The 12213-nt window shown below is 50.7% G+C and overlaps 3 long non-coding RNA genes across 8 annotated transcripts; 1 reads left to right on the top strand and 2 right to left on the bottom strand.

Annotated features, from left to right (window-relative positions):
- Positions 1–482: 482 nt before the first annotated feature.
- LOC144298619 (uncharacterized) lies at positions 483–3551 on the bottom strand. Its single transcript, XR_013365569.1, has 5 exons — positions 3003–3551; positions 2226–2357; positions 2037–2137; positions 1039–1203; positions 483–850 (listed from the first exon to the last, which is right to left on the bottom strand). It is a non-coding gene; the product is annotated as an uncharacterized LOC144298619 (long non-coding RNA).
- A 1561-nt stretch (positions 3552–5112) lies between these two features.
- On the bottom strand, positions 5113–6320 carry LOC144298618 (uncharacterized). The gene is made up of 2 exons (XR_013365568.1): positions 6019–6320; positions 5113–5462 (listed from the first exon to the last, which is right to left on the bottom strand). It is a non-coding gene; the product is annotated as an uncharacterized LOC144298618 (long non-coding RNA).
- LOC144298617 (uncharacterized) lies at positions 5767–11220 on the top strand. 6 transcript variants are annotated; one of them, XR_013365566.1, is made up of 5 exons: positions 5772–6562; positions 6745–6935; positions 7248–7389; positions 7944–8145; positions 9128–11220. It is a non-coding gene; the product is annotated as an uncharacterized LOC144298617 (long non-coding RNA). The 6 variants fall into 6 exon arrangements; XR_013365564.1 differs by having other exon boundaries at positions 7205–7389; XR_013365567.1 differs by lacking the exon at positions 7248–7389 and having other exon boundaries at positions 5773–6562.
- The last annotated feature ends 993 nt before the right edge of the window (positions 11221–12213 follow it).

Genomic DNA, 12213 nt, shown 5'->3' with positions numbered 1-12213 from the left:
ACGTTAAGTATCTGGTGACCTTGAGCCTCAATGATCAGATTGCTAAGCATGAGGAGGGAGCCTCCGCCACTGACCCCAGACTGGGAAGCACCCCAAGCTGCTGCCAGGTTGGCCCTGGGAATGTAGCATTTCTTTACCCTCTCTCCTGCAGAAAAGAGCATTTTAAAAGGAAGCCCATTCAGAAGCTCATGTTTGCTGAGCACCTACTGTGCGCCACACACTTTCACACTCACTTCTTATGGGCCCCACAACAACCAGAGAGAGTGTTTCCAGTCCTCATGGCAGACAAGGAAGCTGTGGCACCCAGAGCTGAGTAACAGCCTCTGTCACACCAGGAGTAAATGTCAGACACAGGACACTGGGCCCCGCGTCTCAAAAGCAGAGATTTGGAAAACCACCCGTGAATCCCTGGACCTCCTGCTAGGAACCAACCGTAACCCATAAAACCCCAAAGTCATGGATGTTCCCCCACCCATGTGAATCTGAAGCATTTATTATTTCTGGGTTAATCCTGCTACCAGTAGCTTCCAACACCACTGACAAGTCCACGTGAAAGCACCTTGCATTTCAAAGATGCTCTTGTACATTCGGTGAGGCTCAAGTACAGAAACGTCCACAGGGCACGTTTATGAAGCCTGTCTCATGCATTAACAGAGGAAAGGAGCCAAAGGCCCCAAACTTATTTCCTGACACTCACCCACTCATGAGTAGGATGGAAGGCGATGCATCAGGTGACTGCCCAGAGCGCCAGGGCCAAAACAGTTCAGCAGTTCAGGGCATCCTGGAAACTGAGGGGGCCTTTCACACTTCAAAACCCACACATCGTCCAACAGCTATAATGGTTCACATCCTGTCGGAAAAATACAAGGAGGGAACGAGCTCACGAAGCTGCCTGGCATTCTAACGGCCCTCCGTCTTCAATCACAGCAATTGCTGGGCAGGACAGGGAGGTAGTGTTAGAACCACATGAATCCACGTGTGATGAAATGAGGTAGAACTACACACGCATGCACAAGTGCGTGCAAACACAGGCAATACCTCCGTGTGGCTGCAGCCTGTTGATGGCCTTGCTCAAAGGTCAGTCTCCTGGTTTTGATGAATGCTATCATAGGCTCCACAAGTTGCCATCATTGGGGGAAGCAGGGTGAAGGGTCCACAGGAACTCTCTTTACTATCTTCATACCTTCTTGTGAGCCTAAAATTCTTTCAAAATAAAAAGTTGTTGAAAATACATCCAGAATCTGACCACTTCTTACTCCTTCACAGTTCGAGCTGCATCACTGCTTACCTGGTCACCCTGCTTCTGCCTTTGCAGGACACCCCAGGGGCCACCAACCTCTCAGGTGGACTGAAGGCCAGGTGCATCAGTAGCCACCGGCCTTATGTGGTCTCCTTGCTCTCGCTTCGGTTCATCTGCTCCCCAACAGCCACATGGCCCCCTTGGTTTCCCAACATCAGGACACGGTCCAGCCTGGCTCTCCTGTGGCGACTGCCTTCTCCTCCTCAGGATCTCAGAGGCCACCTTGTCAGAGAGGCCTCTTCTGACTCTTTATCTACAAGACTACTTCCAGGCCTGACAGAGGAAGGACATGGTGGAAGTGTCTTCTGGTAGGGGTGTCGGTGATACGGCTGCGTACACTGGCCAAAGCTCACCAAAGTGAACATGTTCAATCTGTGCAGTTCAGATCTGTACATAGTTTGACCTGTGCCTTATGTAATTACACCTAATTAAAAAGTGCAATTGCAGTGTTGAAGACTACTATTATAACTGTTCTATCACCCTATTTTCTTCGTGGCACTTGTCCCTCTCTCCATCTTTTCATGGAGCTGTTTACTTGCTTATCATCTATTTCCTGACACACAGATGTACACAGGCACACCCTATGCACACACACGTAGCCAGCAGGCCTCCAGGACAGCAGAAGACACATCTGGCCTATTCATACTGCATGCCCAGCATCTAGCTCAGGCTGGATATGATGAACAAATGTCTCCCATGCTTATGTCACTGTGGGTGCACAGCACAGTGTACTCACCAGGAGGGAGATGTCAACACCAGAGACCAGATGAGAAGAATCCAACAGAGGAGACTGAGAACCACCAGTGTGGTTGGTAGACCACTAAGAAAGAGCTGACCCTAGAAGACAAAGGAAAGATTTCCAGAAAGAGGGGGGACTAGACCACATCCTGCTGCTGGCTGAGGGTGGACCATGGAGTTGGCCCACCTGAAGCTCCCAGGGAGCATGAAAGGAGCCATGTCTTCCAGGTGTGCAATGAAGGCTGAACTTCACTGGGTTTGAAGAAAGATGGAGGACCAGGTGCAAAGGGAAACAGTCGGCTCTTTGAAGACGTTGCAGCTTCAAGGAGAACAGAGAAATGGGGTGGCAGTGAAAGAAGATATGGGGTCAAATTTCACCCCTGTTTTTCAAGATGATAGGAGTAACATCAGGTTATAAACAGCTTGTGCGGAAGGAGGATCAACGTGGCTGGAGAGTGTACACAGGCAGCAGCCAAGTGCGCACGCCCACGTGGGGTAGGTGGCTAGAGATGGGAACACAGACCGCTTAAGAAATTGCATTTCCTAAAGAAATCCATTACTTTTCAGCATAGTTAATGATTAGAAGTAACTTCTAACAAAGTGTGTTATGCCAGCCAGGGACATGTGCATCAGGGACACTCAATAAATATTTGTTGATGGATTGATTTTCAAGTACGGTTCCTGCTGAACTTGAACACACAAGGTTCATTTGTAATTGGAAGCATCTTGTTGCATCCACCTAGTGAGCCAAAAGTCCTTAAAAACAGTTTGCTCTCCATCTTGCTCCCACTCCAGCCAACCCTCAGCCTGGCCCCAATTTAAATTATCACTTCAAAATTGGTGAGGCCTGAATTAATGAGATTTTACTGCACTCATGGCTTTAGATTAAAATCAATGCTGTACCCAAATGCGAGTCGATGAAAAATGGTTAGGGAAAGCAGAAACTAATAAACAGCTCACTCACATTTTTTTCCGGGAGATGATGGCCACGGCCCTCCATCTTCCTGACCGTCCCCCAGCTCCTTGGCATACCTGGGATGGCACATCAGACCCCTCACACCAATACCTCTTACTTTGTCTTGGGGGGCAAATGCAAAGGGCTCCTCAGATTCTGGGGTGGGGAGCACGAATCACCTGCGGCCCCTCTCACAAAACCAGGACATTTACAATGCACCAATCTGCAATTAAGAGCAGCAGTCAAGCCCTGCATGATAGCTGAAATGTAAGTTAGTGTTGGGGTTATCTTGAGTCCCGAGAGGCCCTACAGCAGGCCAGGACCGAGGACGGCAAATCCAGGGTCCTGAATGGGACCTGAGTTCTTTCCCTCCCTCTGATCTTGCATCCCTGGAGCACGAGCTTCGTCCTCGGGCTGTCACTGTCAAGAGATGGCAGGTGCCATCTCAGGCATCACATCCAGTCCCAACAATCTCCAGTCAAAGAAAAGAGTCATGTCTGCCTGCATCTGTTTTTGAGAGGAGCCTTTTCCAGAAGCCCCCAGCAGACATCATCTAGTGCCTCAGCAGGCAGGCCCGGGACGCTTGCTCCCCCAAAAGCTAGCCCTGGTCAGAGGACTGGGATCTGCCAAGGCCAAAGGACTCTGCTCAGAGTTTAACCCCTGCCTGGGGATGGGAACACATCCCCCACCCAACAGAGCTTCTGCCAGGAAGGGAGCAAGGGTGAGGAGCAGTCGAGAGCAGTGTGAGCTATGGGGACAGCCATTACACACCAGACAGAGCCTCACAAGAGGGCCATCCCCTTCTACGGGGGGAAGCTGACGTTCAGAGGGAGGTGACTTCACTTGAGCCCCATCTTCTAACTCTAAGCTCCATGCTCCTTGGTCAGATGGGAAGCCCAGTGGAAGAAGAGGGTGCCTCCAGACATGCTGTACCCAAGGAGGTCTCTGACCACAGGGCAGCACTGGCTGAGCTGCATCTAATCCCCAGCTGTGGGTTTAGAGTCAATAAAAGCCAGATCAAGTACCAATCATGGCTGTAGAGCCTGAATTATCACAGAAGTTGGATTGCTAACCCTGAGACAGATGGCGAGCCGGGTACACAAAAACAACCCTACATGGCATTGGAGGATGTTGCCAAGGGACAAAGAGGCGACAATTTTATTCAAAATCAGAATCTGTACCCAGCTGTGTTTCCAGCCCGCCTGTATGAACTGGAGGCCAGACAAGGCCACCGACACAGAAACCATTTTTCTTTGCCGATGGGGCCTGAGCGATGACCTGGAGGCTGACGTTATAGAACACAAACAGACAGCCCTGGGTCTGCCTCCCCCTCGGGGCCTTAGCAAAAGGCACAGCTATGGGAGGAAAGCTTATTTTTCCTGAGCTGTTGGATGACCTCCTGACGTTGCCACCAACACAGATTATTTTGCAGCAGACTCGCTCCCCTTCCTCACTCCCCACACCTGAGCCGACGCCGCTGACCTTCGTGGGGAGTGGACGGCACGCGCTCCTGGCACAAGGGAGGTCTGTGTTGCCAGCTCTTGCGTGCCCTGCCTAAGCTGGTTAGAAGTCAGCCTTCAATATCCTTTCAACTGGCACCCACTTCAAAGATGCTCTGCAGAGCCTCTTAATCTGGTTTATGTTCTGTGAGTGAGAAGCCTGATCAGAACCCAGAAGTGCTCTGGTGAGTGAATGCCCAGGTCAGAGACACTTGTTGGAGAGCGAGATCTCTCTGCTGCTTGCTGCTTACTGACCCCAGCACTTATGGGAAGCCCACTGCCCTGCCAGGCATTACTGGGGAGCCTACTCCCTCCCATGTCCACCCTGTCTTTGACCCCCCCATGTGCCACCACTGCCTTCTAGCCCCTCCCTCCACGCTGGGGTGCTGCACACGGGCTGCTGATACGATCTGCAAACCCACCCTCCACACAAACACCGCACACCAGGCGAGCCCTGCTTCCACAGCAGCTCAGCCTGCCCACCACCCAGTGGCGATCTCCTTAGACCTCTGAGGGTCCCTCCTGTCCATGATCACACCAGGCCATACAGAGAGACCCTCCTCATCCCTTAACAAGCTCTTACTTAGCTGGGATTGCTTAAGTTGGACAGGATGTGCCTCTGAATATGTAAGTGGTATTTGCCCACCATTTATTTGCCATACATAAGATTTCCATGCATGGTGATTTTCTCTCATTAACAGATGCCCCAAACTGCCTTCCTCTTGTTCTGTGTTAAACCCCACATCTGGGCCATCTGTGTGGCTGCTCGGTTCTGTAGGGCAGCTGCATATGGGAGGATGGAGATGTGCCAGGAGAGCTGGGCTTCAGCCCTCAGGCACACAGAAGCTTCCTGGGGACTTCAGGTGATGTCCTCCTTGACACAGTGAGACAATGAAGCTGTGTCGTCCTCCTGCCTGCCTGTGAGGAGGACATGGAAGCTTCTTGGAAGATTACCAGCTGTGACATCCAGCTGCAAGAGACAGATGACGACAGTGGGCATCATAACACGCACCATCAAGCCTTCCGGGGGAAGAGTTGGGGTCCTGGTGGGCCTCCCCAGTGTTCCTTCCATGACTCAGAAGAGTAGAGACAGGGTAACATGATTATAGTAAAAATAAGAGCAAGCCGCTTATTGCAAACTCATTGCAGGCTGGACACCGTGCTTTTCATGCATGAGCTCACTGGTTACCCCCACCTTTGAGGCTGACCTCTCATAGAAAGGGTCTAGGAGGTCACCGGTTTATGTGGCATCACAAAGCTAGTAAACAGTGTCACAAGGACATGTACCCAGAGCTGACTGGCTCCTGGGCTGGAGCAGTCACCCACTGCACCAGGGCCAAAATCCCAGCATCATGTGTAACCTGGAGCAGGCGTTTACCCTCTGTGAGCCTCAGTTTCCCTCTCTGCAGGAAGAGAGAATGAGCAAGGGAGCAGATGCTCTAAGACCCCTTCCAGCTTGGGCAAACTCTAATTCCTGGAATGAAACTTGGTTGAGAGCAAATTGCAAACTCGAAGGCAGCACTTACTGACGGTGCTGCATGCTGCTCCTTGGCTGTGCAATTTCCTCCTGCTGCAGGGATGGGCCGTGAAAAGAGAAGAGCCTCCTGTTGCTCACTTTATAGCCCCCCATTCAGCAGTGCTTGCTTCTAATAGACTGACAACTACATAGAGGCAAGTTGTGGTTTGGGGGAAAGCTTTGCCAGCTTAATTTCCCCCCTTTCCTGCTTCTTCCTATTTTCCCTCATTTCTCCCCCTAGTCTTTGCCTTACCAGACTCAGATTTTCAAACCTGTTGTCAAGGCAACACTAGGTTTCTCTCTTTGCACTCTGATGTCTCAATGGGGGTATCCATAGCAACAAGAATACCTTGCATTTTCAAAGTCAGTGACCTCCCAAAGCTTCGTGGGACGTTTGGAGATAAATTAGGGTTAGACCACTTTTTACCACAGCAACCAGTTTAGTGCCTAGCAAACCTAACCAATGACATCTGTAGCAGTTAGTGTTTGCTGCGTAACAAACAACCCTACAACTTGGTGGCTTGAAGCATCAGGCATTTGTCATTGCTCTAAAGGTCAGTTGAGGGTTGTTCCTGTCTCAGCCAGGCTCCCTCTCACGTCTGCAGGAAGCTGCAGGGGGGAGGGGTGGTACCCAGCCTACTTGTCTTGGCTGACCTCTCGAACTTATCTAGGGGTCATCTGGCCATAGACTGTTTAAGGATAGCCTCAGATAGGACAACCAGGCTCTCTTCTTCAGGGTTCCCCATCCTTCAATGAACCTAGGCTTTTTCACAAGGACACAGCAGGCTTTTGAGGTGGAAGGAGACACAGAGGGAGAGACCAGAAGCCTACAAAAACTCCCGAGGCCTAGGTTTGGAACTGGCATGAGATCACTTCCATCACACTCCATTGGCCAAAGCAAGACTTAATCCAGGCCAGACTCAAGGGGTAAAGCAATAGACTCTGCCTTTTGATGGGAGGGGCTGAAAAACCACATCACAAAGAATGTGGGTGGGTGGAGGGGAGAGGTGGAGAATTGTGACCATTTTTGTGAACAATCTACCACACATCCCTCCACATTTCTTGTGGAGAGATTCAGACACCACCTCGTGACATTGATAGCCAAGAATCAGGCTCGGCACAGAGGAAATGGATTTCTTGGAATGCCCAAGTCTGCCAGCCCCCCTAGAAACAGCCCTGGACTCCCCTCCCCACAGGCATCTTAGCTATAGTGTGGCTTCCATCTGTGCACATTATCAGTTTCCTTGATCCACATGGGCAAAGAATAGTATGTCCCAGCAGAAAAGAGAGATCCCGCCCTCAGAAAACAGATGTGAGTGCTGAACAGCCAAAATCAACAGGTGACTGTGGCAGACCCCAACCAGCCACCCGCAGCCAAGAGGTAGGAACCCATGCTGGTAGGAACCCATGCTGGGTCAATTTAGCAAGAGCAACAGAGTGGTTTCTCATTGGGTAAAACCTTTTCCCCTGTGAACCCCTGGCAGCCTTCAGAGCTCTATCAAAACTATTTTAAAAAGCAAACTCTAGAAATCTCAGCTTGCCCAATCTTAGCCCAGGAAAGCAGAAGCAGCTTTCCACTTTGCTGCAGGATTCTGCGTCTCACCTGGGGCTGGTGAAGGAAGCTGTGCTCCAGAGTGGTCCAGAATGAAGGATCACGACACACGTGGGGTTCCCCAACAGCCCAACAGGTGGTGAAAATCCCCTTCTAATGAGCGCTCACCATGCACCTAGGGCTGCCCTGACAACAAACATTAGCCTCCCATGCCTCAAGATTCTCTGGGTAGTAAGTGACCAAAGGCTCCCCAGACTAGGCTTACTTCAAAAGGGATTCATCAAGTCAGGGCTTAAGGTCAGGCTCAAGCAGGTGAGCTCAGATGTGATCGGGTTGGGGCTTTAAGGGATATCGGCAGCCTCATCTCTGTCCCTCCGATCAAGGACAAGATCCTTCCAAATACCACTTGATTCGTGAGACGTCATGGCCCCAATGTAGGAACCCCAACATCTTCCACTGTACCTAGCAAGTACTTAGAAATGGAGCTAGTGACCAAAAGATTGTGAGAAAGCAATCTCTCTTCTCAACTTGAAGACTATCCTGTCGGCTCCGGCGGAGGAGACACTGGGCAGGGCCACGCCGGAGGTGAGATGGCCTCTCCCGAGAGCCCCTCAGAGGCCAGGAGAGAGCTAATCCCCTTCTCAGAGTGGGGATCCACCGGCTCAGTCACCCATCACCCATCTCCCGCTCCCTGCTCCCTATGAGTCACTGAAATAAGTTTTTCTCCACCATTTGGCCTTCAAAAAGCAGACGCGCAGTGTCGCGTTTCAGAATAAGCCATGCGCTGCAGCTTGAATCCCCTGGTGATTCATCCACTTTAAAATTCCCGCTTTCCTCCCACTCCATGAAATGTCAGGAGCACCATGTCACCACATAATCAATTCCCTAATCCCCGGTTTGAAAACCTATTCTTTACAAGGTGGTTGCTTTAAACAGGAGTGAAAACGAATGTCATAGTGTGGAGTCGTGACAGTGTGCGGAGGGAAAAAGTCGAAGATAGATGATTGATGGGGCTTTCTGGACACTTTCTTTTTTATTATTATTTTTTTAAGGGAACTTGCACAATGCATCCAGGGGCAGTGACGATTAATTTACATTATTTCACTCGTGTGGAAAGCAGCAGCTGGAAATTGTCACCCAAAATAACCCCTGCCCGGCTTCGATTCTTATCCCAGACGTAATAAGAGAAATCCTAGTCTGATCTTTATTAATAAAGCAGCTTCTTATGAAATGTACTTCAGCTCAGCAAGTTCAACGGCTATGAAGTCAACCAAAAAGCGAGGTGTCAAAATTGATTTATCTCCTGTGTTTTTAACACTTTCAGATCATTTTATAATTCACAAATGTGCTGATTTTCCATGACGATGTCCTATTTTTGTCTAAATTTAATATGAGGAAATTGGGCTGATAAGGGAAGTCTGAGGCTCGGGGGCCTCCAGGGTCAGAGAGGGTATTATTGGCTATTTCAGCAAGTTGTTGCTTTTAACCTGGTTTAGAGCCTTTCCACCCCGGGGGATTTACTGGTTTGTTTCTGCGTGTTTGTTTGTTTGTTTGTTTGGTGCTACAGGTATACTTCACGTTTTATAATAACAGTTGTGAAGTCTCCACATTTGTGAATGACGTTGTGACTGTAGAACAGCCAAGATACTTATCTCCCAAGTTCCTACCTTGGCCCTGACCACATCCCCAGCAAAGTGTTTCCTGCACAGAAAAAGCTGTCGACAGCAGCCAGATGAATGAAATCTACTTAAAAATGCTCCTTTACCTTTCTAACAAGTGGTCCTTGAACCTGTAACTCTGGGTAATCCAGGTTCCCCACACTGAGTTTCCTTGAAGTGCCCCAAGAGTGGGCAGTCCACTTCTCAGGCTACAAGGAGAAAGCCTGAGCCCCGAGACCGACCTTCGGCCCATACAAGAGTGCTGCCGTTAATCACCTTCTCGGTATTTCTCAACATACTGTTCTCTACGTGCCAACACGTTGGGTTAAAATCATCGTTGAAAGGCATCGCTGTCAGAGACCAGGCTGGGATCAGGGCTGGCCGGATGGGAAGCCTCTCCAAGCCCCCTTCTCATCGCCCATGTCATAAATATTTTAGTGTGTGCTTCTTGTTTTACTCAATGTCCTCTAGACTGAAGAGGGGTCCAAATCCCGCACTTGGCAACGTAATGACTTTCAACAAGCCCGTGATCCACTTCCCCTTTCATCCGTCGGTGGCATCTGCCCCCACAGAGAGCTGGCACTCCAGCATCGAGAAGATCCAACATGACTGTTCTTCCGGCTAGAACAGAAAGCCTCTTATCAGTCCCCTGAAGTTGGCTTGAGGACCCTCTTCATGCAGATTGCATCTGAGCACCAACTCGGAAAGCCTCGTGCCACATGGATGCCCAACATCCTCCGAGGATGTTCCGGAAGGAAAGTAACTTCTCTGGAACGTGGCCCAGAGCTATGCCCGCTTACGGGCACTTAGCGGCCGGCTCAGGATGATCTTTCCTGGGTTGCAGAAGCCCTGAGATGACCTCAGAGGGGCTCATGTCGCAGGAAGTAGCATATCTTGACATTTCACACCCTTTCTCACAAGGGCAGGACTTCAGAGGGAGAACGGGCCCTTGAGTGTGCCGATAACAATGAGATCTCTGCTCCTGGCAAGAAGTCACGTCCCCTCCGCGTCCTCTGGGAAGTGGAGAACAGAACAGGAGCGGAGGTCATCCACTGTAATAACCCCCAGAGTGAAGACCGGCAGGGGCCTGGGGGTGGTGTTAGGGCAAGAGGACAAGAGGACGCTAGCCCTTTGTGCAGACTCTCGCAAACCTCTCAGCCGTTCGTAAGAAAGATCTTGACCCCCTGCCACTCAGCAGAGGAAACCTTGAAAAGATGCCCCCTCCCCAGTCAAGACTTTCACCAATCATCTGCTTCTGGAAGGCACTCAAGCCTACTCTAGCTTTTTTTCCCCACAAGTAAATGAATTTAAAAGATTGCAGGTGCATTATCTCTACTAACAACAAAGACTTGGGTTTTTATCTGTTGTCAAGGCAACACTAGCAGTTTTCCCCCCTGGCTTCTTCATGCCTAGATTTATGTTTCCATAGTTACAAGAAACCCCTAGGTCTTCAAGGTAACATGAACTGGTCTACTAAAACTTTCAGGGGTGGGATTGCAGCTAATGGCAAAAACCGTGCCCGTAGGTGCATCTGTGTCTACGTGTTCAGCCTCACCAAGGGGCTGGACCTCAGCACCTCTCTCTGTTCTTCCTTGTCTTGTGCATCTCGAAGTGGCTCCCTTCTTGACCTGTGGGGTCAGCGCAGGAATCTGAAAAGTTCAAAGTTCATGTGGACCCCAGAAATGGAGATCCCTCAAACCACCAGACTGAATTTGTTAGACCCACTGCTGCCAAACCCACCGTGAAGAGCTCTGCAAAGTAAGAGTTACCCTTTGGGGCTGGACACAACAGTGGCCTGAGGACAGGGCAATTGGAGAAGCTCTGAGTGTCTGGAGCTGCAGAGGCACCTCGCCCCAAGATCTATAACATCATTTTCTAGGACCCACGATTTACCGTTTCCTCAGGATTAACTCACATGGAACTGACCTTCCGGATGTTTGTACAACTGGGCCCACGGTGTCTTGTTTAAGCCACTGGATTGATAAATCATTTCTTTACATCACTCTGTGGCATTGTTGGCCTTTCCCAAGGTTTTATTCCCCCGGGAATATTCTGGCGAATAGTTGGAGACTGTTGATCAGAGTATTAGAAGTAAAATGGCGTGTGGGTGTGGGTGTGTGCATGCATGCGTGTGTGTGTGTGTGTGTGTGTGTGTGTGGTAGGGAGTGGGAACCCACTGTGATGAATCAGTCATATTGCCAGAGAAAGAGGGATGTGGCCAAACTGAGAAGGAGAGACAGGGACCCTGAGTAGAGGTAACGTAGCCCAGTTAGGAAGCACTTCCTTGTCAACATCAACATCCTTACTGATGGCTGGTTGCCTCCCATCCATCTGAAGAAGGTACCGGGCAGGTGATACGCGGGACACAGAATCAGGACTCCCACCTGTATTAGTTTCTCAGGGCAGCCATAATGGATACCACAGCTGAGGGCCCGACCCAGCTGACCTGCATCCCCTCACGGCTCTGGAGGCTACAAGCCCAAAACCAACGCGCCCAGGGGACCCGGCTCCCTCTGAGGGCTCTGGGCCAGGATGGGTTCCACGCCCACCTCTGACCTTCAGGGGGTGGCCGGCACCCTCGGCGCTCCTTGGCTCGTGGCACCCTCACCCCCATCTCTGCCTCCACTGTCACAGGGCCTCCTTACCCCCCTGTCTCCACGTCTCCGTGTCTCTTCCCCTCTTCCTGGGGAAACACCAGACGCATTGCATTCAGGGCCTGGCCTGCTCCAGTGTGACCCCGTCTTAACTCTGCATCTGCAGTGACCCCACTGCCCAGCAAAGTCACATTCGAAGGTTCAGGGAAGGACATGAAGTTTGGAGGGACACCATCCAACCCAGGACAGGGATCAAGGCTTCGGCTTGGGAATCTTCAGCCATCTCCCCACAAGGTCTCAGCTGAGTGACCCTTCCTCCAGGAAACCTCCTCTGACCTCCCCAGAGCCGAGGTAGCTGCCCCTCTGTGAGCTCTCGGAGCGCGCCGTTCTTCCCAGCATGG

The sequence above is a fragment of the Canis aureus genome, chromosome 26 (genome assembly GCF_053574225.1).
Source record: "Canis aureus isolate CA01 chromosome 26, VMU_Caureus_v.1.0, whole genome shotgun sequence".
In the NCBI taxonomy this organism is placed as follows: Eukaryota; Metazoa; Chordata; class Mammalia; order Carnivora; family Canidae; genus Canis; species Canis aureus.
The sequence above is the reverse complement of the archived record's forward strand: the minus strand, read 5'-3'. Positions and strand labels throughout refer to the sequence as shown.